Genomic DNA, 27656 nt, shown 5'->3' on the forward strand with positions numbered 1-27656 from the left:
CAAGGTCCTGAATTTAAAAATAAGATTAGTTACCATGGGTGTGGGAGTGTGTGTACGCATGCACATGTGTTTTCCAGCTATGTTTAGAGGCACAGGTACAAGTATAGAGTAGGAGTCAGACTTAACCAGGGTTGTAAGTTTTGCCAAGTGAATATAATAAAGAAGGGCATGGAAGTTGAAAGTATATGCAAATAAGTTTGCATAATGATGGACTATGGAATTTAAGCAGGGCGAGAAAGAAAGTGAGAACATTGAGATAAAAGACAATGAAAAAATGGGAGGATGGAGGGATCTCAGGTCCATGGTCTGACCGAGGTCCACAGAAAACAAGATCTCTAGAGGAGGAGAGTCCAAGTAACCAGAAGCCAGTGTGTTGGAATCATCTATGTATAAATCATCCCTAAATGTTCAAGCTCAAGAAATCATCCCAGTTCCTGAACAGCAAATGGATCCTTATTATTATCAAATAATTTTTGCATTCAGCTGTCATTTTTATGTCCTCCCCAACTCAAGTATCGGCAGCTCCCATGCATTGTTATCTATTTTACCTATTTAGTTAGAAACTTACATAAATTTCCTAATATACTCTTCAGCAATTTCCAGTGCTAATAAATACTTCTTGATATATAGAGAACCCTGATGAATGATAAAGTCATGCAATAAATAAATTTTCATTTATTGATGAATGATAAAGTAATGAAAAGAGACAAGTTGTCCTTTCCCTCTCACATGAATCAGAAAAAATTTCTCACCATTCACAGCTGTCTGCCTTTCAAACTACCACACACACACACACACACACACACACACACACACACACACAATTAATTTACCAATCACTGTCCTTTGTATTTACTATTCAAAGACACTGCAGCTGGTGAGGCAATCTATGTTTGGCTGCAAGGACTATACACTATTAGTAAATGAAATTAGAGGAGACACAGCCATTTCATCAGAAGAAAGCTTCTGTTTTTAAATTGTTTTAACAGTTTGTATCTTCCACACATTTTTCTTCAAAAACACATGTACATCATTATTTTAACAAAAACCATACTTTTTAAAATTTCAGGTATTATGGGGAGGAAACACAAGGCAGAAGAATTATGTCCCCCCAAAAAGATAAAACTATATTGAGTTCTAAAGCAAATACAAAATCCTCCGCAAAACCTACTCAGTTACTGGATATAGGTAATAACTGACCTCCCTATAACCCAGTAGTTAGATCTCTGTGTTCAGGGACCTTTTCAAGCTAGATGCTATGCCCTGCACCCCCAGAAACCAATTTAATTGGCCTGGTGTGGGATCTAGGTTATCAATATTTTTCATTTTATTTTTCAACATATTTTATTGATTATGCTATTATAGTTGTCCCATTTTTTCTCTTTATTCCCCTCTGCCCTGCACCCCCCTCCCACCATCATTCCCCCATCTTTAGTTCATGCCCATGGGTTGTACAGATAAGTTCTTTGGCTTCTGCATTTCCCATACTATTCTTAACTTCCCCTTGTCTATTTTGTACCTATCATTTATGCTTCTTATTCCCTGTAACTTTTCCCCCATTCTCCTCTCTCCCCCTCCCCACTGATAACTCTCCATGTGATCTCTGTTTCTGTGAATCTGTCCCTGTTCTAGTTGTTTGCTTAGTTCATTTTTGTTTTGGGGGGGTTCGGGTGATGATAGCTGTGAGTTTATTGTCATTTTACTGTTCATATTTTTTATCTTCTTTTTCTTAGGTAAGTCCCTTTTACATTTCATATAATAAGGGCTTGATGATGATGAACTCCTTTAATTTGACCTTATCTGGGATGCACTTTTTCTGCCCTTCCACTGTAAATGATAGCTTTGCTGGATAGAGTAATCTTGGATATAGATCCTTGCTTTTCATCACTTTGAAAACTTCTTTCCAGCCCCTTCTTGTTTGTAAGGTTTCTTTTGAGAAATCCACTGATAGTGTTATGGAAACTCCTTTGTAGGTAACTCTCTTCTTTATTCTTGCTTCTTTTAAGATTCTCTATCTTGAACTTTTGACATTTTAATTATGATGTGTCTTGGTGTGGCCAACTTTGGGTTCAACTTGTTTAGGACTGTCTGAGCTTCCTGGACTTGTATGTCTGTTTCCTTTGCAAGACTGGGGAGGTTTTCTTCCATCATTTCTTCATATAAGTTTTCAATTTCTTGCTCTTCCTCTTTTCCTAGCACCCCTATGATTTGGATATTGGAACATTTAAAGTTTTCCTGGAGGTTCCTAAGCCTCTCGTGTTTTTTTTTTTGAATTCTTGTTTCTTCATTCTGTTCTGGTGGAATGTTTCTTTCTTCCTTCTGCTCCAAATCATTGATTTGAGTCCCAGTTTCCTTCCCTTCATTGTTGGTTCCCTATGCATTTCCATTTTCCTTTATTTCACTTTTCATACCCTTCACTTTTTCCTCTATTTTGCAACCATACTCAACCATTTCTGAGAGTATCCTGATTACCAGTGTTTTGAACAGTGCATCTGACAGGCTGGCTATCTCTTCATTACTTAGTTTTATTTTTTCCTGGAGCTTTGATCTGTTCTTTCATGGCCTATCTGGATGGATGTTTCTTCTTTAACTCCTTGGTTGTCAGACTTCCATAGAGTTAGATTTTCTGGCAGTTCTGGTTATTTTTTGTTTTTAAATTTGTTGTTGTCCTTCTTTTGGTTGTGTGAAGAGGCAAAGTGTGTAGGTTATCACTTTTTAAAACTCTCCAAGATTCTAATATCCAGCCACGCTTGGGAACTACAGCTCGAATCTAATCCCTTCCTCTGTATCAGCAGCCTGTAAGTCTTTCCTGTACTTCAGATTTCATATCCAATTGCCTTCTACACATTTCTATTTGAAGGGTCACATGGACACCCCTAATGCAAATGTCTAATCCTAAAGTCAGGATTTTTCCCAAATACATTTTATCCTGTGCCTTTGTCCTTTAACATTTTAGATTGTGAAATATAACTTACACAGAAAAAATGCATAAAACATATAAGCACAATTTAACAGTTCTGAAAAAGTACCTTGTAATTTACGTATCAGGCAGATCAAGAAATATACCACTAATAGCACCTCATTCTTCTTTATTTCTTATCTTGGCTAGTATCCCAAGTCACCTAGTCACCCAGGTCAGAAGATCAGAGGGCTTCATCTTAAGATTTCTTTTTCTCCCACTACAGCCAGTAAATCCCAAGTAGAGAAGATTTTACTGCCTAAACATCTTCCCTTTTCTTTTTTGCTACCATTTTCTTGGTCCAGGATCTCAAAAGGATGAAAATGCTTCCAGTTCATCCAATGAAACGATTTCTTAAAAACACAAATCTGACTGCCACCTACTTTTCCTGGCTTCCCATATCTTAGCAAGGTAAGGTTCTCTATGAACTGGCCCTGAGCTATCTAATATCTATCTCTACCTCTCTCTCCTTCTCTCTCCCACCATGTCTCTCTCTCTTCCCTCTACAAAACTTGCTCCATTTCAAAAGTTATACTACAAATCTACTAATGTGCTTACAATTACCTAAAAACTCGATGCCATTTCCTATCTTTCTACTGATGCTCTTCTGTAAAGCATATCCTCCCTTACTCTGCTGTACTAATCTTTTAAAACCCAACTCAGCCATCAATTTCTCCAGGAAGCTGTGCCTGACCCCCACTTCATCCCTAAATAGTGATTCATCCCCCCTCTATGCTATTCCTATTCTTGTCTATAGAATTATTTTGCACACTTGTAGTTAGAAACATTTCTCAAAGTCAGCCTCACTTACAATAGCCCCATACGTGTTCTGGTAACTGTGTCTTCTATCCCTCTTACTTTGCTCCATCACAAAAGTAGGTTTCCAACAGGAGATATGTACTTCAAACCCTGCCCTCAAGCACAGCTGGGTCAGGGCTGGGCCAATCAGATTCTACCTCCCAGGAACTTGGAATCAAAATTAGAAACAGTGTCTGTGTGGCTACGAACTGTTAGCCTTAAAAGAAAGGCTGAGGGTGGGAGGCATATTCCACCATATGTACTACAGAAATGAGAAAGAAGATCTTCAAAGAGAAAAGAATGAACAGATGGGCAGAGTGAAAGAGGTAAGAGGAGACAGTCCTGTGGGCTTCCAGTTCCTGGTTCCAGTCTTTCCTAAAGCCCCTCTGAATCCCTGTCCTTAAGTTCTGAAAGCAACACCTGTATCTTTAGAGACTGCTCGTTTCTATTATTTGCAACTTAAAGGTCCAAGTACAATAAGTACTTTCTTACACATGTCTATTTATCCCATCAGCACCATAAAGGCAGAACTGTGTCTTCATCTATCTGCCAGACTAGCACACACCCTGGAAAATGTCAAGTGCTCAATTGGTAACTGCCAACCATGCCACACTTTTTAAAAAGTGTAAACAAGTACTGAACTCTAGCTAATTATTTGCATGTCAAAGTGTTTAGGAGTAAACTGTAAGGATGTCTGCAACTTATTTTGAAATACATCAAAATTAAGATAGATTGACAGACAGACTGTGGGATGAATAGATGGACAGATATATGATAAAGCAAATAAAAGAAAATGTTAATGGTTTAGACTACTTGTAGAATGTGTTCACTATACAACTTTTTTGCATGTTTAAACTTGTTAATAATAAAATGCTTAGAGAACATAATAGCAATTGAACTTATACGGATAAAGTCCATATACAATATACTCAGTAACTGATTTTATTGCTCTCTGTCTTAAAATGGAAATTCAAAGGACTGTAATAGGAAGATAGGTACCAAGGTGATTTCCTTTCTCTGATTAGGTTTACAAAGCGTATTTGTCTATCTTCCCAGTTCACAAGCTTGTTTCACAGTGACATCAGTGAGATACAATTAAAATGTAAAACTAAATACTTCCATTTCATGCCTCCTTTAAAGCTAGTTTTAGAAAGTGTATTAAAGTTAGATGGAATAATTCAATACATGTTTTCTAATATCAAGACCATTCATCAGGACAAAAGAAAAAATGCTGGAACAGCTACATAGTTAACTTTCTCTTGACAAGTCAGAAAAACACATCAGGAGAAAAAGAATGAGGAGATGAGAATCACAGACTCAGACTGCTAAAACTGGTCAAAAGATTAAACTACAGATCCTTATTTTTCAAAGAGAAAACTAGGAATCAAAAAGCTGAAGTTATCTTGCTCAACGTCACCAAAACATATTAGCATGGCTCAGACGCAAACCCTGGACTCATGACTAAAAGTGCCCGGTGGTCTTTCCATTCTCTTTGTAGTCTTAGATACCCCACACCCCAGTTACTTGTTTAAGAGCAATACTACATGAAGTGCCTCATCTCAGCCTATATATTTGTATTTGCCCAATGAACTTAATTTTTGGGGTACTAGGCATTCAGATTTTAAATACAAGTGAACACAAGAATCATATTAAGATCAGGGTTTAAATTACATACCTTTATGCACTGTAAATGAACTTCATTAAAATTGCCTGAAAGTGCTGTCCTATTGTTTTAGGCAAAGAAAGAGGCACAAACAGAATTTTAGCAGGACACCTGTCTGCATTTCTTGTCTGTGGTAGAAGGCCAAACTTTTACAAATATTCTTCCAAAAAGTGAACTCAAAGCTGCAGAAGTAGGAGAATAAACACTTTTTTAAAAAATTCAGTCTATATTTTAGTCTATTATTTAATTCAAAGTGTATATGCTAAAATAATGGATTACAGAAAACATACATAACTGCATTTATTCTTACAAAAGCGTTCAAAGAATGCTAGTCTGTGTTTTATCAAGACCTCAATTAGGCTTTAGTAAATTTCTTATGTAGACACTGTATTTCTATTGATATCTTGTCAAGACAACAGAAAATCTAAGAAATGACTGGATCACTTAAGGCACAACTTCAGCAAAATACAATGTTATCTCAGAGAGCCATATAGAGGTCACAAACCAGATGCAATGGAATGGTATTTCTTTGTCTGAACTTTGTCCCTTTCATGGCAAAACTAAAGTTGTAAGGGATGATGGAAGGATAGTTTGCTACATGGAAAATAAATTTAAACCATGCTACTTCTATCTACTAAAATTCCACCATACCAAAGTCATCTCTTCTGAAATTTAAAAATGGAGTGCTCAACAAGATAGGGTTTCAAGAAAAGAAAGAAAAAAAAAGTCAACCAGAAGGAGTTTGCTGCTTTTGTTACATTAAAATGGAAATGTGCAGAAGTGTCCACTTTACTTTCTGATTAATAATCCATCTGTACAAATATTTAACATTCTGCCAGTCCACAGCTTCCAATCCTAAATAAGATTTACCACAAAATCTGCTGCTAAAAGTGCACTTTCACCAAGAACATTGATGAAATACCCAAAATATTAAAGAATGGCACCTTACCTCCTAGTGTATCAGCAAGGGCCTGAGGTCACTAAATGCCTACCTACATAAAAGTGAGCCATGTATTGATGTGGACAACTGCTCTGGACTACTAAGCACTGTCTTTTGGGGTTTTAGCCAATATATTATAGGGCTCTAATTCAACAGCTAGGGAGGGTTACATAACTAATACAAAGCCAACCCCTCACACAAGGTGATGACTGCAACTATAAAATCCCTAATAGGAACTTAATAAGAGCATAGGAGCTTCCAATGCCCTCACACAAGGTAACACATAAAAGATAAAATAAAACTCACAATATGGCAGTTCCCCAGAAACATATTATCTGAGAAGACTGTAAAACAAAGTGGATAAGAGAATATGCCCTAAAATCAGACCACCAGGGTTCATATCCCTGCTCCATTACTTTGCAAGTGTGTAAACTTGAGATAGGAAATTAACCTGTCTCATATGTAAAGTGGGAATAAAAGCAGTACTTACCTCGTTGAGTTACTGTGACATTTAAATGGAAAAATTCCATATTTTAAAGCTGCTTAGCAGAGTGCATGGCACAAGAATATTCAGGAATTGCTAACTTTTACTATTAAAATTGTAAAATTCATCATAATACTGCATGATTTCACTGAGTTGGTCATGTGTCAATAAAGAAGACTACTGCAATGTTTTGAACCACATTAACTAGTGGTGCAAAGTATTCTAGTAGAGGCAATTAAACCAGATTCCTTTAAAGGAAACTGAAAAGCATCTCATTTCCAGTAACCAAAAAAGACAGCTGCAGAAAAGAAGCATGACCTAAGGTCCAGCTATTTACAAACCATTACAGTGACCAAAAGAGAACAGTGCATTGTATTAAGACAACCCAATTCCAGCACAGGCTGTACAGGAACTCTGATGGCACTGTTTTCCAAAACAAAAGGTCATCCTCGCATCCCACATATGCACATGAATTCATAAACAGATGAAATTCAAGTAATCTAAAGATGTGACAGGAGACTAACCAAGGAAATTTCAGAAAATTACCCTGCCTTTCTAACAATAATTCTTACAGCATAAAATAGAGGGAGCCTTGTTATTTATACACATAAAAGAGAAAACCCATAACGGACATTAAACCTAGGTATATCACATAAGCAATTTCATATCTTAAAAAATAATCCAAAATTAAATTCTACACTGTAATGCCAAATGGAGAATAGGCACAATTTCAACATATTGTATAGGGAGGAAGGTATATTCAATTATAACATTACAAGGTTCAGAATGAGAATCTTTAAGTGTTACTAATGATTTCCTCAGCAGGGGCAGTAACATCTATGCTTTGCTACCCCTAAAAATACATACATAAAATAAATTAAAAAAAAAAATAGAAGTTCTCTCTGTATGGAATGCCTATCCTGCCTTCCCTGCCTATCCAAATCCTACCTCTTCTTCCTGGGGCACACTTAGTTTCACTGCCACAGTGAGGTCCACAAAGACAGCTATCCTGACCTCTCTAGTTGTATCTGCACTACAAATTTAGGCACTAGGGCACAGAATGCTTTGCATTCATTTGAGTAGGACCAATCACTGATAGCAAAACTCCTAAAGGGCAGAGATTGTCACCTCCTTCTGCTTATTCTTATAGCTGAAGCACAGTAATAATCTAACAGGGGTGCCCAACTTTTTGGCGTCTCTGGGCCACACTAGAAGAAGAGTTGTCTTGGGCCACACATTAAATACACAAATACTAATGAAAACTGATGAGCAAAAAAAGGTTTTAAGTAAATTTATGATTTTGCGTTGGGCCGAACTCATAGCCATCTTGGGCCCCATGTGGCCCATGAGCCATGCATTGGACACCCCTGAACCAAATGCCTCACGCTGAGCTAGGCACTACAGTAAGAATTTATGAAGCAAGTTCAAAAATGAGTATCTGTGAATCAGCCACCCAACAGGACTAGTACATTACCATTAGAGATAAAGCAACTCAGAGTCTTCATCTTCACAGCAGCCCTGAGAGGCAAGCCAAGTATGCCCCCGGGTGGATGCAGGCTCACAGGGACTCAACCAAGGTCACAAAGCTAGTGAGTAATAAAGCCCACATTCAAACCAGTCCTTCTGACTGAAAAGCCACCTTTCTTTCCACCACACCTTATTCTATTCCCTGATATTCTTCTTCACCTCTGCCTACTCAAGTCCTACCTATTCTTCGAGCCCCCACTCCTCCATGAAATCCTCTCCAACTACCATAGCTTGCATTTTGTTATTCCTTCTTACTTCTCTTTTCACCAAAGTTCAATGAAAACAAGGTCTCTATTTTTTTATACTTTTGTTGGCTCCCCTAATTTCAGCATTATGCTAGACCCAAAGTACTTACTCAATTACTCTATATATCATGAATTTTCTTAACGAAATTGTTACACTGTTACATATATAAAAATTCTAAGTATTGTTTGCCCAACACACCACACAAAATCTAGGGGTACTGCATTTTCTTTAGTACTATCAAGTTTATGAATTCAAGGGGGGCAAGCTAAAAACAGGCACTGATGGCTAAACCTTCTTAAGTCTCTAGGGGCTCTGCCTCCACTTCTTCCAGACCTCATACAACTCCAGTGGTCCGAGGCTCTCTCCTAGGTCCCCTTGTTTTTCATCACACTTTCTCCTAAGTGGCCTATCCCAGTTCCATCAGTCTAAATAACGTCTATATACAGATCACCATATTATACCTACAATCCTGTCCTCTACCTGGAGTCGAGACTTGCCTATCCAATTATGACTGCCATCAATGAAAACAAAGTAATCAAAACACAACTATGAATTTTCCCCCAAAACCTACTCTGCTCCCAAGTCTTACCCATCTCAATGAATACCAATAACTATACACCCAAGCTCTAAAAGGAAAAAAAATCATCCCTGAAACAGACTGTTGACATATTCTATTAATTCTACCTCTCAAGTATATCCTGAATCCTTTCCTAGCATTGTGTTTCGCCTGTACTGAAACAGCCTCCTAATGCACATTCCTGGCCAATACACACATTCCTTTCTCCATACACCTGAGTCATCATTTAAAGCATTAAACCTTTCATTCTCTTACTCAAAATCTCCCAATGGCTACTTACATCATCCTCAGAATAAAAACCATACTCTTCACCCTGGCTTATAAAGTCCCAGCTGATCTGGTTCTCGCTTACTCACCTAACTCATCTATACACCCTCCTATCTATCTATCTGTCTATCTATCTGTCTATCTATCTATCTATCTCTGTATTTATCTGTCTGTTCCTCCCTCCCTCCCTTCCCTTCCTCTCATTAAACTCTAGGCACTGGGTCCTCCTTTTCCTTCCTTCCACATGCCAACTGTGTCCCTTCGCTGTACCACTGCACTAGCTGTTCCCTCTGACTGGAACAGTCTTCTCCCTTTTCTTTCTGAGACTGACTCTTAACATTCAGATCTAACCACAAATGAGATCTCAATCAAGCAGCCTCTCCCTCACTCTCCTATTTTAATTCTCTGCACACCACTTAACTCATTTATTTGATTATTTATCCTCTCCCCACAGGAACATAAGGTCAATGAGAGTGAGGACATTGCCTGTTATCCACCAATGTATTCCAGTGACTAAAACAGTACCTGGCCCACAACAGATACTCATAAGGATATTAAGTGAATACATTTATGAATAAATGAACTGCTTCCATTTCCACTGCTCTATTAATGGTGTTTTGTTTTTAGCACCAGAAAGGTGGGGGGAGAGTAAGTTGACATTTTGCTAATTATAAACAAATGTCTCTCTCCAATTTAAGTACAATACTTTGACTATTTCCTCTATAAAACTACTACTCTCTAATTTCATTCCAAGCTATTAAAATACAATGGTAGAGATACACCATAGTAAAGCTGTCAATTCTCCCCAAATTGGTCTATAGATTTAATGAAATTCTTATAGGATCTAGAACTGCTAAAACAATTTTGAGAAAAGAAAAGGGAGGAAGTCACTCCACCCAATTTAAAGACTTCCTATATAGCTACAGTCATCAAGACTGTGTGGTCTTGGCGGAAGAATAGACACACAGATCAATGGAATAGAAGAGAATCCAGAAACAGATCCATACAACACGCCCAACTGAGTTTTGACAAAGGTGCAAAAGCAATTCAATGGAGGAAGGACAGCCTTTTCAACAAATAATAATGGAGGAACTGAACATCCACAGGCCAAAAAAGACAGAACTTCAATCCAAACCTCATAGCTTATACAAAAAACTTTTTCAAAAGGAACAAAGACTTAAATATAAAACTGTAAAAACTTTTAGGAAAAAAAATAAAAGAAAATCTTCAGGACACATAGGTTAAGTCTACAGTTGTTACACGACACCAAAAATGAGATCCAAAAAAAGAACATCTAATAAACTGGACCTCATCAAAATTAAAAACTTTTTGCCTTGGTCAGTGTGGATCAGTTGGTTGGAGTGTTGTCCTGTAACCAGAAGGTTGCAGGTTCAATTCCTGGTGAGGGCACATACCTATGTTGCAGGTTCAATCCCTGGTCCAGGCGAGTACAGGATGCAACCAATCGATGTTTCTCTCTCTCCCTTCCTCTCTTTCTAAAAGCAATGAAAAAATGTCCTTGGGTGAGGATAAAAAAAAAAAATTAAAAACTTTTCTATGAAAGACCCAGTTAAGAAGATAAAAAGGCAAGCTAAAGACTAGAAGAAAGGTTTGCAAACCAAATATCCAACAAAGGACTTCTATCTAGAAAATAAAGTACTCTCAAACCTTAACAGTAAAAAAAGCAAACAATCCAATTAGAAAATGAGCAAAAGACATGAACAAATATTTCACTGAAAAGGACCTATAGATGGCAAATAAGCACATGAAAAGACGTTCAATGTCATTAGCCATCATAGAAATACAAATTAAAACCACAATGAAATATCATTACACATTTATCTGAATGGCTAAAATAAAAAAAAGAATCCATTGTTCATGGGAATGCAAAATATCATAAGCTGCCCTGGTCAAGTGGCTTAGTTGGCTGGAGCACCATCCCCATACACCAAAAAGGTTGCAGGTTTGATCCCTGGTCAGGGCATGTATGGGAGGCAATGATCAATGTTTCTCTTTCACGTCAACGTGTCTGTCTGTCTGTCTGTCTGTCTGTCTCTCTCTCTCTCTCTCGCTTTTTCCCTTTCTTTCTCTCTAAAATCATTAAATATACCCTCAGGTGAGAATTAAAAAAAAACAAAACAGTACAAGCCACTTAGGAAAACCACTTGAGTTTCTCATTAAGCTAAGCATACAGCCCTGAGCAGTGTGTCTCCACTGGCTGGGTTATCACCCCACAAAGTGAAAGGTCACCAGTTCAATTCCTGGTCTGGGCACATGCCTGGGTTGGGCACATGCCTGGGTTGGGCACATGCCTGGGTTGCAGGTTCAGTCCCCAGTGGGGGTGTGTACGAGAGGCAAAGGATTGATGTTTCTCTCCCACATCAATGTTCCTCTCCCTCCCCCCCACCTTCCCTTCTCTCTAAAAAATGTTAAAACTAAATAAATAAGATCAAGTCACCTTTAAAAAAAAAAAGCTAAGCATACAACACAGGAATCACGCTCCCAGGTATTTATCCAAACGAGTACAAAATTTATGTCCACACAAATACCTGTACACAAATGTTTATAGCAGTTTTATTCATAATTTCCAAAAACTGGAAGACACCAAGATGTCTTTTAATAGAATACACTGGGATATTTCATACAGTGAAATATTATTCTGCAATTTAAAAATGCACTATCAGGGGACTTCCGACAAGATGGAGGCATAGGTGGACGCACCGTACCTCCACACACAACCAAGATTGGAACAACAACAATTTGGAGGCAGAATTAACACCCAGAACTGACAGAAAATTTATCTGAATGGAAGTTGGACAGCCAAGAAGTTGAAATAGACCTATTCATCCAGACTGGTAGGAGGGGCGGAGACAAGCAGCCGGGCTCAGGTTGCGGCGCTGAGAACAGAGAGAATTGGGCGCCTAAGGCAATCAGGAGCACGATAAGGCATCTGGGGCATACAAGATCACAGCAGGTGGACCCTGAGCACGCAAGCGGCAGCTGGCGGACCCAGTGAGGCAGCGATTGTGGAGCAGGACAGAGCTCACACCCAAGGATCCCGGGGAAGGGACTGAGGTCCAACAGAGAACAAAGCTACCGCCATTGTTCCCTCTCGACCCCGCCCTCACATACAACGTCACAATCTAGCGACTCGGGTGCCCAGCCCAGGTGAACACCTAAGGCTCCACCACTCATACGTAACAGGAGCGACCACATCAAAAAAAAAAAAAAATAGGGAGATGGCTCAAACAGAAGAACAAATCAGTGCCCCAGAACTCATCCTTTTGAGCTACCAAGAGATAGCTAACCTATCAGATACACAGTTCAAAACACTGGTGATCAGGAAGCTCACAGAATTGGTTGATTTTGGTCACAAATTAGATGAACAAATGCAGGTTATCATAAAAGAAATGAAGGATGCACAGGGAACCAATAGTGATGGGAAGGAAACTGGGACCGAAAACAGTAGAGGGGACCAGAAGGAAGAAAGAAACATCCAATTAGAAAAGAATGGAGAAATAAGAATTTAAAAAATGAGGAGAAGCTTAGGAACCTCCAGGACATCTTTAAACGTTCCAACATCTGAATTATAGGGGTACCAGAAGGGGAAGAGGAAAACCAACAGATTGAACACATATTTGAACATATTCCCCAATTCTGGCAAAGGAAATAGACTTCCAGGAAGTCCAGGAAGCTCAGAGAGTCCCAAAGAGGTTGGACCCAAGAAGAAACACACCAAGGCACATTATAATTACATTAGCCAAGGTAAAAATGAAGGAGAGAATCCTAGAAGCAGCAAGAGATAAGGGGACAGTAACCTACAAAGGAGTTCCCATCAGACTGTCAGCTGATTTCTCAAAAGAGACCTTACAGGCAAGAAGGGGCTGGAAAGAAGTATTCCAAGTCATGAAAGACAAGGACCTATATCCCAGATTGCTCTATCTAGCAAAGGTTTCATTTAGAATGGAAGGGCAGATAAAGTGCTTCTCAGATAAGGTCAAGTTAAAGGGGTTCATCTTCGCCAAGCCCTTATTTTATGAAATGTTAAAGGGACTTATCTAAGAAAAGATTAAAAAAAAAAACCATGTATAGTAAAAGGACAGCAAACTCACAATTATTAACAACCACACCTAAAGCAAAACCAAAAGAAACTAGGCAAACAACTAGAACAGGAACACAACCAGAGAAATGGAGAGCACATGGAGGGTTAGCAACAGGGGAGTGGGAGGGAGAGAGAGGGGGAAAAGGTGCAGAGAATAAGTAGCATAGATTGTAGGTAGGAAATAGACAGGGGGAGGGTAAGAATAGTATGAGAAATGTAGAAGCTGAAGAACTTACAAGTATGACACATGGACATGAACTAAAGTGTGGGGGAGTGGGTGGGAAAGGGTGTGCAGGGTGGAGAGAAGTGAAAGGGGAAATGGGACAACTGCAATAGCATAATCAATAAAAGATATTTTAAAAAATGTACTATCAAACCACTGAAAGACATGGAGGAACTTTAAATGCATATGACTAAGTAAAAGAGGCCAACCTGAAAAGGCTACATATGACATTCTGGAAAAAGCAAAACTGTAGAGAGAGGAAGAAGATTCATGGTTGCAAGGGGTTAGAGGTTGGGGAAGGATAAACAAGTGGAGCCAGGAGATTTTTTAGGGCAGTAAAACTACTTTGTATACCATAATGGTGGGTAACATTCACACTTGTCAAAACCCATAGAATACACAACACAAAGAGTGACCCTATGTAAACTATGGACTTTAGCTAACAATAATGTATGAATATTGGTCCATCAATTTTAACAAATGTACCATACTAACAGAAAATGCTAATAAAAGGGGGAACCAGCAAAGGAGGAAGGTATATTTGGGAACTCTCTGTATTACCTGGTCAATTTTCTGTAAATTTAAAGTACTCTAAATAACACAGTCTATTAATTTCTCTTGAAAAACTGATAGCACCAAATGCTGGAAAAGATGTGGAGACACTAGACCAGTCATACGTGGCTAGTAGAAATGTAGAATGCTACAGCCTTTCTGAAAAAGTATGGTAAAGTCTTACAAAACTAAACATGCATTTACCACCCAACCCACCAGTTGCCCTCTTAAGCATTAATCCCAGAGAAATTAAAACTTATGATCACACAAAAGCCTACATATGAAATGTTTACATCAGCTTTATTCTTACTAGCCAAAAACTGGAAACAACCCTAGTTTCCTTCAACAGGTAATAATTAAACAAATGGTGACATACCTACATACCATGGAATACTACCCAGCTATAAAAAAGAACGAACTATTGATACATGGAACAACTTCAATGAATCTCAATGGAATTATGCTGTGAAAAAAAGCCAGTGTTAAAAGTTTCCATACTGTATGATTCTATTATGTAACATCCTTGAAATGACAAAATTACACAGATAAATTATTATTGAAGTTGAGTGCAAGGTTCATTTAAATCTGTAAAACTTCTGTAAGTATAAAAATAAGAATTATAAAAATAAAGCTATTAAACTGGCTTTTCCAAAATCTCAAGCAAAAAGACTACCATACTCCATTTAAGATTTAACCTGAAATCAAAAGGAAGGGTTTTAAATAATCTCACGATTTACACAAACTTAATTACCTACACACAAACCACAAGAACAAGGTACAGAACATGAAGCATTTCAAATGAAGCGCTCTTTTCCACCTGCATGTGAAACAGCCACAGTGGCAGTGTCACAAGAAACTGATTTAAAACTAAATATCATGTGGGAACACTAAACACACCCAAACAAACCCACATACCACATAAGTCAACATATCCGGGCAGCAGTGGTTAAGGAATGGAATAGCAGGGATACGGCAAGGATTTGGCAGACTGACTGATGTAGAAAGATTCCCATTTCCTGTGCCTTTAGCTGTTCCTGTTAAATTACCAAAATAGTTTTTGGGTTTAGACTTGTTTGGAGTTTATTTAGGGGAGAGTTGGAGCATCATACTGTACAAATTACTAATTTAAAACAGTCTCAATCCAGGAAAATGAAGTAAAAAAACAAGAACACTATAACATAACAGAATTCGACATCTGTATGTTACTTAAAACATTACAGTGATAAGGTCATTTTTAAATATGTGTAATCTTTTTACAAGTCAGAAGAACCACAAATTATGGAGCTACAAACCACCAGCTATTCAAAAGAAAATTGTAGCTTATAAAATACTGGCTGACTGCCAGTACAAATGAATTTTTTCCTTAAACAAGCTTTGCAAGCCACAATACTCTTTCAAAAGACTATACCCATATTATTCAATCAAAGAGCAACATATTAGACAGTAAAGGTAAGTCAACTCTTGGCCTAAAAGCAGCTGTAAAAACCCACAAACTGTTCCTTACCAATATAGTAAAACATCACCTTGGGAGGAAAACCCTGGAAATTTTTAATTCATTACTATTTACCATAATTTCATCAAAGAATTAAGTATATTAAATGTTTCAATAATATTATTAAGCTTTGGAATCAAAACACCAATAAATATATTTAAAAGTGGAGAATAGCCCTGGCCAGGTGGCTCAGTTGCTTGGAGCACCATAGCATACAACAAAAGGTTGTGAGTTCAATTTCTAGTCAGGGCACATACCTAGGTTGCAGGTTCAATGGCCAGTAAGGGCACATATGGAGGCAACCAATCAATGTTTCTCTCTCACATCAGGGAGAGGGAGAGGGAGTGTGTGTGTGTGACTACCCTTTGTCCCCCCCTTCTCTCTAAAATCAATAAATATATCCTAGAGTAAGGATTGAAAAAAGGGGGAAGATAACCACCACCAAATTCCCCCCTCAAACATACACACAAAAAGCTATCTTTGAAGAACTGTAGATCTTCAGGTCGAGATGGCAGCACAGACAGGCATCGCTCACCTCTTCACACAACCACATCAAAATTACAACTAAAATATGGAACAACTATCACTCAGAACCATCAGAAACAGGACTGAATGGAATCTGACAACTACAGAATTAAAGAAACCACATCCATCCAGACTGGTAGGAGGGGTGCAGGCACAGAACAGGCTAGTCCCATACCCATGTGTGGTGGATAAAAATTCAGGAGGGATATCTGGGGAGTGAGGAGACCCAGCCACACACCAGACCCTTCAGCCCAGGGTTCCAATGCCAGAAAAAGAAGTTCTCATAACTTCTGGCTGCAAAAACCAGCTGGCATTGACTCGGTGGAAAAAACTTCTGGAGCCCCAAGCAGTTCCTCTTAACCCACAAACATACTCACTCCCAACTCAGACTCACTGCCTCTGAGTTCCAGGACCACGGTAGCAACTTGAAAGGTACCAGTGGCATACAAGGAGAAACTGCAATGTCTAGTATCAAGGCCAAATCAGAGGCCATAGTCCCTCTTCTAAGCCCTGCCCCCACAAAGCCACAGAGCAGGCAAGCTGATGCCATATCTGAGACTCCATCAACCTGGCTAACACTGCTTGACCCACCTTGGAGATCCCAGAGACTCTAACCCACCCAACTTAAGGGCCCACCCAAGCTGCTTTTCCATATGAATGGCTGGTCTTGGCTCAAGTTTCACAACTTCTTAATTCTTCTCAAACAAGCAATAGCCAGCCGCAGTGAACCCCAGCCACAGTGAACCCTAGGCCCGGCACTAGCAGGAGCCAGATTAGAATCACACCTTGGCTTTGCCTGGGAATCTCTGAGCCCAGCACACAGCAGCCATCTCAGATAGCGTTATAGCTTGGGCAGGGTGGCCCTGGGAAAAAGCCAGATTAGGGGCTGATCCTGGCCTGCACCATCCAGGAAACCCCAGGGCCAGCTCACCCAGTAGACAGCTATAGCCCACTCTGGAGCACCATAACCCTACCCTTGCATAGCTGATCCTCCAAGGAGGGTGGAGGCTGGTGGTAAGTGGTCACAGCCAATCCTCGCAGCTGACTGGCCTGGGTAATTCTCTCCCACTGATCTGCCAACAACAACCAAGGCTCACCTATAGGAGAAAAGTGTACTCAGCCCACACAAAGGGTGCACCTTGAGTACCAGCTTGGGTTATAGGGGACGCTGTGCCACTGGACTCTACAGGACACCTACTACATTAGGCCATACTGTCAAGGCACAGAGTCCAAGCAGCTCGCCTAATACATAGAAACAAACACAGGGAGGATGCCAAATTGAAGAGACAAACATGACCTAAATGAAAGAACAGATCAAAACTCCAGAAAAGGAGCTAATCAAAAGGGCAATAGGCAATCTATCAAATGCAGAGTTCAAAACACTGGTTATAAGGATGCTTAGGGACCTTAGTGAGGACCTCAGCAGCATAAAAAAGAAATAGTCAGAAACAAAGTATACACTAATTGAACAATTTACAGAGAAATGACAGTAGAGTGAAGACAAGAATCAAATCAATGATTTGGAACATAAGGAACCAAAAAACAACCAATCAGAACAAGAAAAAAATTTAAAAAATGAGGACAGTATAAGCACCCTCAAGGACAACTTCAAGAGGGTCAACATTCACATCATAAGGGTGCCAGAAGGAGAAAAAAAAAAGAGCAAGAAATTGGAAATCTATTTGAAAAAATAATGAAAGAAAACTTCCCTAATTTGGTGAAGGAAATAGACATGCAAGGCCAAGAAGTACAAAGAGTCCCAAACAAGATGGATGCAAAGAGGCCCACCCCAAAATACATCATAATTAAAATGCCAAAGGTTAAATCTTTGGCATTTTAGAGAAAATCTTAAAAACAGCAAGAAAAAAGAAGTTAACTACAGGGGAGTTCCCATAAGACTGTCAGCTGATTTCTCAAAAGAAACTTTGCAGGCTAGAAAAGATTGGCAAGAAATAGTTAAAGTCATGAAAAGCAGGGACCTACAGCCAAAATTGCTCTACCCAGCAAAGCTATCCTTTAGAATTGAAGAGCAGATAAAGAGCTTCCCAGGCAAGAAAAAAAACGAAAGGAGTTCATCATCACAGGACCAGTATTATATGAAATGTTAAAGGTATTTATCTAAGAAAAAGATCATCAAAACTATGAACAATAAAATGGCAAAAAATACAAATCTATCAACAACTGAATCTAAAAAACTAAGCCAACAAGAAGAACAGACACAGAATCATGGATACAGACAGCGTTTTGATGTTTCCCAGATGGGAGGATGGTGTGGGGGAACAGGTGAAGAGGTGAGGGGATTAAGAAGTACAAATAGGTAGTTACAGAATAGCCATGGGGATATAATGTACAGTACAGGAAATGGAGTAGCCAAAGAACTTATACACATGACCCATGGGCACGAACGATGGGAGTAAGGAACTGTCTGAGGAGTGGGGAGGTGCAGGGTGGAGGGGGGACAAAAGGGGAAACATCATGACAACTGTAAAAGCATAATTAAAAATAATGTGATTATTGATAAGTGAAATAAAGCAATTATTAACATTAAAATAAACTCATTCTACTCAGCACAGTACATCACGTTTGTTAAAAAGAACACTGTCATTAGTTATCTTTTCAGGAAATTGTTTTACCTCTCCAGCCAGTCTACAAACTACTGAAGGAATCTTTTTTCACAATGCATAGCTTTAGTAACACCTTAATACAATGTTTCATATATAACAAGCACTCAGATAGTCGATGACCAATTTTCAAAATTAGGCCATTTTATTCAAAGAATAAGATGGTTTTCTAAGACTTAGGCTTATACAACAATCCATTCCATTATAATTTCCAGATTATCCACTATTAAGGCTGCAGTTTGCAAACCTGGTCACTACCTTTAGTATACCCATTTGTCTAACTCCACCATTCTTTAATAATGGCCCAGGGACTCCTAGAGATCTTTTTCACAGTAGTGCTAAGACATTATATGCCTTTTGAATTCTCATTCTCTCGTAAGTGTAGCATTTTCCAGGGGCTACATAATGTGCAGATTACGTAATGAAATGTGTCACACACAACTAAATGTGTCACACACACACGCAACTATACTTAGGTTTTCAGTGAGAGAATTTGGCAAAAATATCAACCATTCTCATTGATTCCCATTTCATAACGAATAATCACTCAGCCATATGACCTGTTTTAAGTAATCAGGAAAAACAGCACAACATAACAGACAGCAGTTGCTGAGCCCATGGCACATGTCAGGCACTGTGCTTTCCCACATTATCTCATAATCCTCAAGACCCTGGAAACAAAGCACAACAGCAAGAATGAGATTCAGATGTACTTGCTGAAGGTCACACAGTAAATGGTGGAATCAACACCGAAAATCGGAACTGTGTGACTCCACAGTCCAGAGCTCTCTCCATTCTACCAGGTGCCTTCCCAACACCAGACTGGAAACCAGACCTGACACTTATTCTGTGTCCTTGAGCAAGTCACAACTTCTCACAGCCAGTTTTCTCATCTATAAGACAGGAGGGGTTAGTGGAGCTGATATCCAAAGTCCCATCCATAGCTGATATTCTTGGATTATGATTCATCACAACCTCAACCCCACTAGAGTAAAAGGCCTATTGTATACTTTGCTGATCAAAACAAGTGATACAAGTAGTGAGGAACTAATGAGTAAAACCAACAGAATAGGATATATTTTTTCATGCTTTAATATCAACAATCATCATAAGACATACTATAAACAATAATAAACAGGTATTGCGTACCTCCTTCATACCAGGCAACCAGAGCTTCCTTCTTTAAAGTAAGCTTGGGCATTCAGCAAGTAAACCTCTCAGAAGGGGGTAAGAACCTGTTAGCAAGCAACACAGAAACACCTTACTAAAAGATTGCTACGGGGAGCAAATGCCCCTTCATTAGCTTGTATAGGAAGCACCACTTATTCTTTTGAGATAAATTATACAATACTCAATGGAGATATTTGCCAAGCACTTCTGAGAAAAGGAGGGTAAGCTGCAGGAAACGGTGAAAACTAACACATGGCAACTCCAGCATGCACATACACACACAAAATCTAAGAAGAAATGTACTGACTGACTGTAGGACAGTAAACAATATAAAACAAGGTTTTTCTGTATTTGCATTGTTGATATTTGTCTAGACCACCAAGATTTAGTCTTCCTACAACAGCTACAATTTGAACACAATTTATAATTGCACGTGCTGGACACTGTGCTGAGCCCTTTAAAGACATCACATTCTGCAGAGCTGTGAGGTACTACATTCACTTCAAAAGGTGAAGAAAGTCTTCCAGCTAGCAAGCAGCAGAGAACGGATCTGAAACTACCTCACCAACACCAAAGCCTGTACTTTTCGTGACACATTTCTGCTGATTCTAGAGAGAATGACACCCCATCTCTAGGTCAGAACAGAAAAATAATGGGTAATATTTGAGCCAAGTTACAAGGACATGTTTTAAATTTCAAATAAAAGTTTTTAAAAGCTTAAAATCTACTTATGGAAGTATGTACTGTTTAGACATTAGCAAAAGTCACAAGGTCACTGTCAAAAATCTATTATTTCTTTGGGTAACTATCAATACACTTACACTCTGAACATATGAGATGGCTGCTACTGCTACACAAAACCTGGAAAGATCTCTCTTGTTGAAAGTAGCCAGGAAGCTGTTCTTTATGTGACACCATCTTCTTACCCCAACCCCAGCACACTGAAACAAGTTACTCCAGTGTCTGTTACTGAGAAGATAACGTGGTGTCAGTCAAAGCAGAGTAGGAAAATCACAAGGTTTATAAGGTGACTTCTAGCCACTTTCCAAGAAATACTGAAAACTGGCCTACTAAAAGTTCTCAAACTTTAAAAAAGCTAAAATGAACTTTGCTTTTTAATAGGGGCAAAGTGTAATTACAAAATCCTTGAATTTGAGTTCTTCTTCATTGGAAGCAAGCCACCACTTTTTAAAAGTATCTCAATATGGGAATTCAACCAAGTTCCAGTACTGTTAAGACTAATCATTAACTACTCAATCAAATAAATGAATGTATGATTTTAAAATCAAAGAACAATTCACTAAAAATAAATGGGAAGAAAAAACAGAACTTTTAAGAGCAAATCTCAGAAGCTACATTGCAATTTCTTCTGTTTGTAATTATGTCCATTAGAAACTTCCAAAGGTTATTTCCTATTTTAGCTTTTCCCCTACAGAATACAGGTCATAACTGGTCAGGAGAGAGTGGCTAATACTACAGATACTATTAGCACCAGCAAACTCAACTCCCCTTTCAGAGGTGCCCAACCTTGTGGCAGCTCTGAGCTGGTTGGGCCACACGCTAAATACATTGCAATACGTCATCAAAAAAAAAAAAAATCTCATAATGTTTTAAGTAAATTTACAATTTTGTACTGGGCTGCGTTCACAGCCATCCTGGGCTGCATGTGGCCCATTTGTCACAGGTTGGACACCCCTGGCACTGTCCTGCTAGTACAGTAGCTATACTAAGTCCTCAGATTTAATGAAGAGAAGACCTAACTTTTGGAACCAACCAGACATGGATTCAAACCCCAGGTGCACAAATTACCAGTGAAGTGATTCTAGACTTACTGAACTAGGTTTAGCTTTATTATCTGAAATGTAGTAGCCATTCTGAAAGGCTAGTATGAAGATTAGAGATAATTTGCATAATGCATGCCTGTATTTAGTACTCTTAATCATTATGTACCTGACACTTTCTTTTGTAATGTTGCCAATGTTTATAAGCAACATGTTTGCTACTAAATAATAATGAGGATTCTCTCTTCATCTCACTGGGAATCAGAGACGGGACAGATCACTAGAGGTGGCCTATAATACAAACCTGCTATCACTGACCTTGTCATAAAGATTCTTATTTTAATTGCTTAAAAATTTTTTCAAACTGCTTAATGGGTCAGGGGCTTTAGTTGCTCAACATTGTGACTATACTAAAAATGTCACTAAATTGTTCAGTTTAAAGTGGTTAATCTAAAAAATCAATTTTCAGATGGAATGAGGGCCGTCACAGGTATGGCTCAGTCGGTTGGAGTGTCTCCCACAGACTGAAAGGTCATGGGTTTAATTCCCAGACAAGGCACATATCCAGGTTGTGGGTTCAATGCTGGGTCAGGGTGCATGCAAGAAGGCCACAAATCAAGGTTTCTCTCTCTTTCTCTCTTCCCTTTCTTCCCTCCCCCACCCTCTTCTCTCTCTAGAAGCAATGGAGAGATGCTCTCGGGTGAGGATAAAAAAATAAAAATAAAAGAAGGAATGAGGAAAAAATATCCTAATTGTTCCTACTGAACATCATTTGGTGCCAGCGATGTGACCAGTCAAACTGAGTTTATTCAAAGTTTTCTGGTCCATGTTTCTAAGAAAACAGCCTGACATGGCGGAAGGCATCCGAGCCTGGAGGTCAAGATACCCACATTTCACATCCCAACTCTGCCACTAGTTAGGTGTGTTATTTTGGATAAATCCCTCAACTACTCTAGGTACTCCTTAAGCTCCACAACTATCAAAGACCAAAGCAGGGCCAAAAGATTCTGACAGGTTCCTCACAAGTTTAAGATGTTACACTTTATAGTCTTTGCAAACTAATTTATGTGGCAATAAAACTGCATAGATTAAAAAACATTTTTTTGACTACAATATATGCTAAATCTGACAAACGAAACACCACCACACCTCCAGTGAGCTGAAAATAAAAGTTATTCTAAAATGGAAAATTTTCTTGTTTCAAGGTAACTGCTCCTACTGCTGTTTACTGGAAACAAAAAGCAGACCCTATAATGTCAGTGCAAAAATCATTCACTGACATTATGAGCTAAGCACAAAGAAAAAGACTTTGTCAGAGATAACTAATGTGGTTAAGTTCAAGGTCACTATTCTAAACCAAGCTGGTGAGAACTATAAAATTTTAACTAATAAACTAAGTGTCTTTTTATTCAACTATTAAAAAAGCGTTAAATGTAAAAATATAATGCATCATTAGATAGCCTATACATAAAAATTACATACATTAATGAACATTATTTTGCAAATAATCTTTAGGTTAAAAACTTCTGCTACAAGGCGCTAAACAGTATATATTAATCCAAAACAACCTTAATCTATTCTTGAATTTGTCTGGAATAGAAGTTAAATCCTCTGGTATCTTCTGGCACTTTGTTTAGTGCAAGTTGTTAAAGAAATGTTATGGCAACAAACACCTTAACTACCATTAATTAGGGTAGAAGGTTTGTCTTCCTCCAATGTGCCTCTAAGTCCTAAGGGGCAAAAGAAAGTATGGCATGATTACAGTGACCTCAACAGTGATGAAGTGAATAGATGGGACTCTGATCTATCAGTTTCAAGAAATAAGACAAACAGTGCTTAGATATCCATAGCCAATGGGAAGCTCAAAGGATAACACTTAAGTTGTATCAAGCTGCTGAGAACACATGAAGGGCTTTACAACACAGCGCAATTTATCTAACAAATTTAGTAAAACAAGTGGAACCACTTACAAATCAAAAGAAAAGTTTGGATTTCTTATCGGAAGTTTCCCAAATCAACTGTCTAGATTCAGACCTCATTAATAGATTTGGCAATTAAGTCTCACTTCTCCTTCTGGGAGTCAGCTGTATGAAGGCATAAAGCCACAGATGCTCAACCTTTCCAAAAAATTCCTGATTTTCTCTTCATTAGAACAAGCATCACCTGGATGTCACCACCACACTTGCAAACTCAGTTATCAAAACTAAACTAAACTTGCCCTGACTGGGATAGGTCAGGTTGGCTGGGCATCGTCCCAGAAAGCGAAAGGTTGTCGGTTCAATTCCCAAGTCAGGGCACAGGCCTAGGTTGCGGGCCAGTCCCCAGTCAGGGCATGTGCAAGAGGCAACCAATCGATGTTTCTCTCCCTCTCTTTCTCCCTCCCTTCCCCTCTCTCTGAGAATAAATAAATAAAATCTATCTGCCTCTCGATCCCAATTCTCTTGGGTTCCCCAGGTGCCTGATGGACTAGGCTTGAAACCTAGTAGATTTGTTGCTCACAATAAGTTACCAAGTTTCATTAGTTCCAAGGTATCCTTTCTATACCCATTTCTACTACCTTTATCACTTTTTTCCTCAAACTACTCAACATTATCTTAATCAGTGTATTCATTTCAGCTTCTCTTTTTACACAAAGTTGTAGAATTCATAGACAGCCCTAATAATGTCATCCCTACACTTTTGCTCAAAAACCTTTCACAGAAGCCTCACTGTTGACAGACCCAAGTTTGGATTCCTCCTTCTGACATTCAAGGCCCTCCATCCGTGGTTCCAACATTCCTCTGCAAACTTACACTCTACCAAGCCCGTCCACGTTCCCTTCCTTTAACTAAGTGAACTGCCTGTTCTTTCAAAGAGCAATCTTGAGCATTCTTACTTTGCTAAGGCATTTCTATCCCCTCCATGTGGAGTTCTCTTCCCCATTTTCTCAGCGTCTAATCCCACTTATTCTCTCTGGCTCAGCACAGATATCACAATCCACATTCTCTCTGAAGTCTCTTCCTTAGTATCCTTAACCTGGAAATAATTTCTTGTTCTTTTGACTTCCTAGACCATTTTATCTCTTAAGTACTTGCATATATAATTTATAAATATAAGTATATTTATATATACACATGTATATAAGTACTTACATCTACTTATAAATATGTAAATATCTCTGTGTATATATGTAGGTAAATATATTACCTATATATATATATGTAAGTAGTTCAGAGATTTTATACACACACACACACACACACACACACACAACACCCAAAAAGCTGGAACTATCTTCTGGAGGGCAGGCCCCTAGTAGCCCAGGCTTCCCCCACTAGGTGAGTGTTCCAGGAATGCATCCCTATCGACGCACCAGCTGACGTTGCTGTGAGAGGCTGCATTGGGCTTGAGTGATGTTTTTTGTAAGACTCTTTCTACGTGTTTGCCCATTTCATGATAGGTGATTTATGAGTGCACCTGCCCACACTGAGCTGAGTGTTCGGCAGGTTTTGACCAAAAACGGCATGACCCGTTTCCCCACCCTCCCTATTCACCAGATCACACTCAAGCAACTTTTGTTTCCCCAGATGAAAGAAGTCCTCAAAGGGAAACATTTTGCTACTGAGGTGAAACAAAAAAACAGAAGCACTAAAAGGCATCAAAATCAGTGAGTTCAAAAAATGTTGTGAGCAGGGGAAAAACATCTCGATAGGTATATTGCAGCAAATGGAGAATACTTTGAAGGTGCCTGAAGTTTAAACACATAAGAATAAATGCACAATTTTTTTATAAATAACTTTCTTTTTTGGGGGGAGGTATGTGTGTGTGTACCTCCATCCATCACTTCCCGACAGACTGTAAGCTCTTAAAGGCCAGAGTCTATGTATACTTTATCTGTATCCTTCAATGCAGCATAGATTATGCACAGTACATAAGGACTCAAACTCATGGTGAAAAATTAACAATAAAGCCTACCAGAAGTCTTAAGAAAAGATACTCATGAAGAGATACAGGAATAAATACACCACAGACTTCAAGGTGCATAGTATTCTCTAACAAAACACTACAGCTATTGCATCCTTTACAGAGCAACAGACTACAACTAACAAAAGAACAACTCATTCAACAAATATGCAAGTGCCTACTTAGTGTCAGGCACAGAATACAAAACCAACATTAATCCTTGCCTTAATGGAGCTTATACTCTAGTAAAGGGAAAAGGCACTAAACAAAATAAAACAGCAAAATATATTATAAGACAAATGGTTTAAACGGTATGGAGAAGAGGAGGGTGGAAAAGGGAGCCCGGGAAGGGCTGACAAAGGAGGAGCTGCCCTTTCCATAAGGTGGTGGGGGAAGGCCTCCCTGGAAAGAGGAGATATGCACAAAGATCTACAGAAGATGGAGCCACACAGATCTGAGAAACAGCATCCTCAGGCGGGGCAAAGAGCAAATGCAAGAGACTTGAGACAGGAATATGCCTGACATGTTAAGAAACAGCAAGGCAGCCACTGTGGCCAGAATGGACTAAGCAAAAAGTTAAGAATAATGAGGTCAGAGAGGGGAAAAAAAGGGATCCAAGCATATAAGGACTTTGACAGACTTGGCTTTTTACTCTAAGCAAGATGAGGTATCATCGGAGAGTTCTGACCATGGAGACAAAAACCTGACTTACCTTTTCAAAGGATCACTCCTGCTATTGTACTCAGAACAGATTGTGAGGGGCAAGAGCAAAAAAGGTTACTTTAATAACTCAGAAAAGCTCATGGAGACTTAAATCACTAAAGGTGATAAAAAGTGATCAGAGTCTGGTTATATTTTGATGACAGAACTGGCAAGACGTCCTGATGGCTCAGATGTGGTAAGTGAAAGAGAGTCAGGCATGATTCCAAGTTCTGGATGAGCAAGTGGAAAGATGGAGGAAGATGCTATTTACTGTTTACTAAGATGTGGAAGACTACAAGACAGGCAGAGGGAAGATGGGGCAGGGTAAAGATCAGGAGTTTGGTTTGGGGAGAAGTTTGGTTTGAGATGCCAATAAAATAATATAATCTGAATATACAGTAGGACATACGAGCCCGGAGTCTCAGAGATAAAAAATTGGGAGTCATCAGCACATACATGGTATTGAAATCTGTGAGATGAGACAGGATCACCGAGAGAATGAGAATGAAGAGCAGAGATTCCATGGGGATGGTCCAGGATTAAAAGGTAGGAGTAATGAGGAAGAACCAAAGGAGACTGAGGAGAAGACAAGGAAGTAGGAGGAAAAGCAGCCGAGTGTGGTGTCCTAGAAACCACAGCAGAAGAGTATTTCAAAGAAGGAGGCATCCACTGCAACAGATGCTGTCAATAGGTCAAGTAAGAATTAAACTTTGTGGTTCTGATGAGAGCACTCTTCGTAGAGGGATGGAGCTGAAAGTCTCATTAGAATAGGTTCAGAAGAGAAAGGGAGAACTGAAGATGACTAGAAACAGCTTTTTCAAGGTGAAAAACTGGATTGTAGCTAGAAGAGACGATGTGGTCAAGAAAGGGTTTAAAAAAAAAAAAACCAGACTCATGCTGATTGAAATGGGACAGTAGACAGCAGCATAACGTTGCAGGATAAGGGGGAGAATGGATATGATTTTAACTGTTATATTGTAGAACTTAGAAGTCAACTGGCCTAATGAAGAGAAATTTCACTAGGTTAGTGGGCAATGATTCCAGAGTAATGTTACTCTTTATGATACTAAAGAAGGGAGGAGGGC

General features: G+C 39.0%; 1 protein-coding gene across 7 annotated transcripts in view; it reads right to left on the minus strand.

The window, feature by feature from the left end:
* Positions 1 to 27656, minus strand: part of LOC123823592 (spermatid perinuclear RNA binding protein) — a 137944-nt gene that overhangs the window by 102769 nt on the left and 7519 nt on the right. Inside the window, exon 2 of one of the 7 annotated variants that reach the window (XM_045846507.1) lies at positions 10877 to 10957. The exons of 5 other annotated variants lie outside the window; for them this stretch is intronic. The gene's annotated coding sequence lies outside the window, so the exon portion shown is untranslated. Of the gene's footprint in view, positions 1 to 10876; positions 10958 to 20125; positions 20212 to 27656 lie in introns of all 7 variants that reach the window. One more of the 7 variants, XM_045846506.1, reaches the window with a different exon arrangement.

Source organism: Phyllostomus hastatus, unplaced genomic scaffold, assembly GCF_019186645.2.
Source record: "Phyllostomus hastatus isolate PE091 unplaced genomic scaffold, TTU_PhHast_1.1 phas_contig_495, whole genome shotgun sequence".
Lineage (NCBI taxonomy): Eukaryota > Metazoa > Chordata > Mammalia > Chiroptera > Phyllostomidae > Phyllostomus > Phyllostomus hastatus.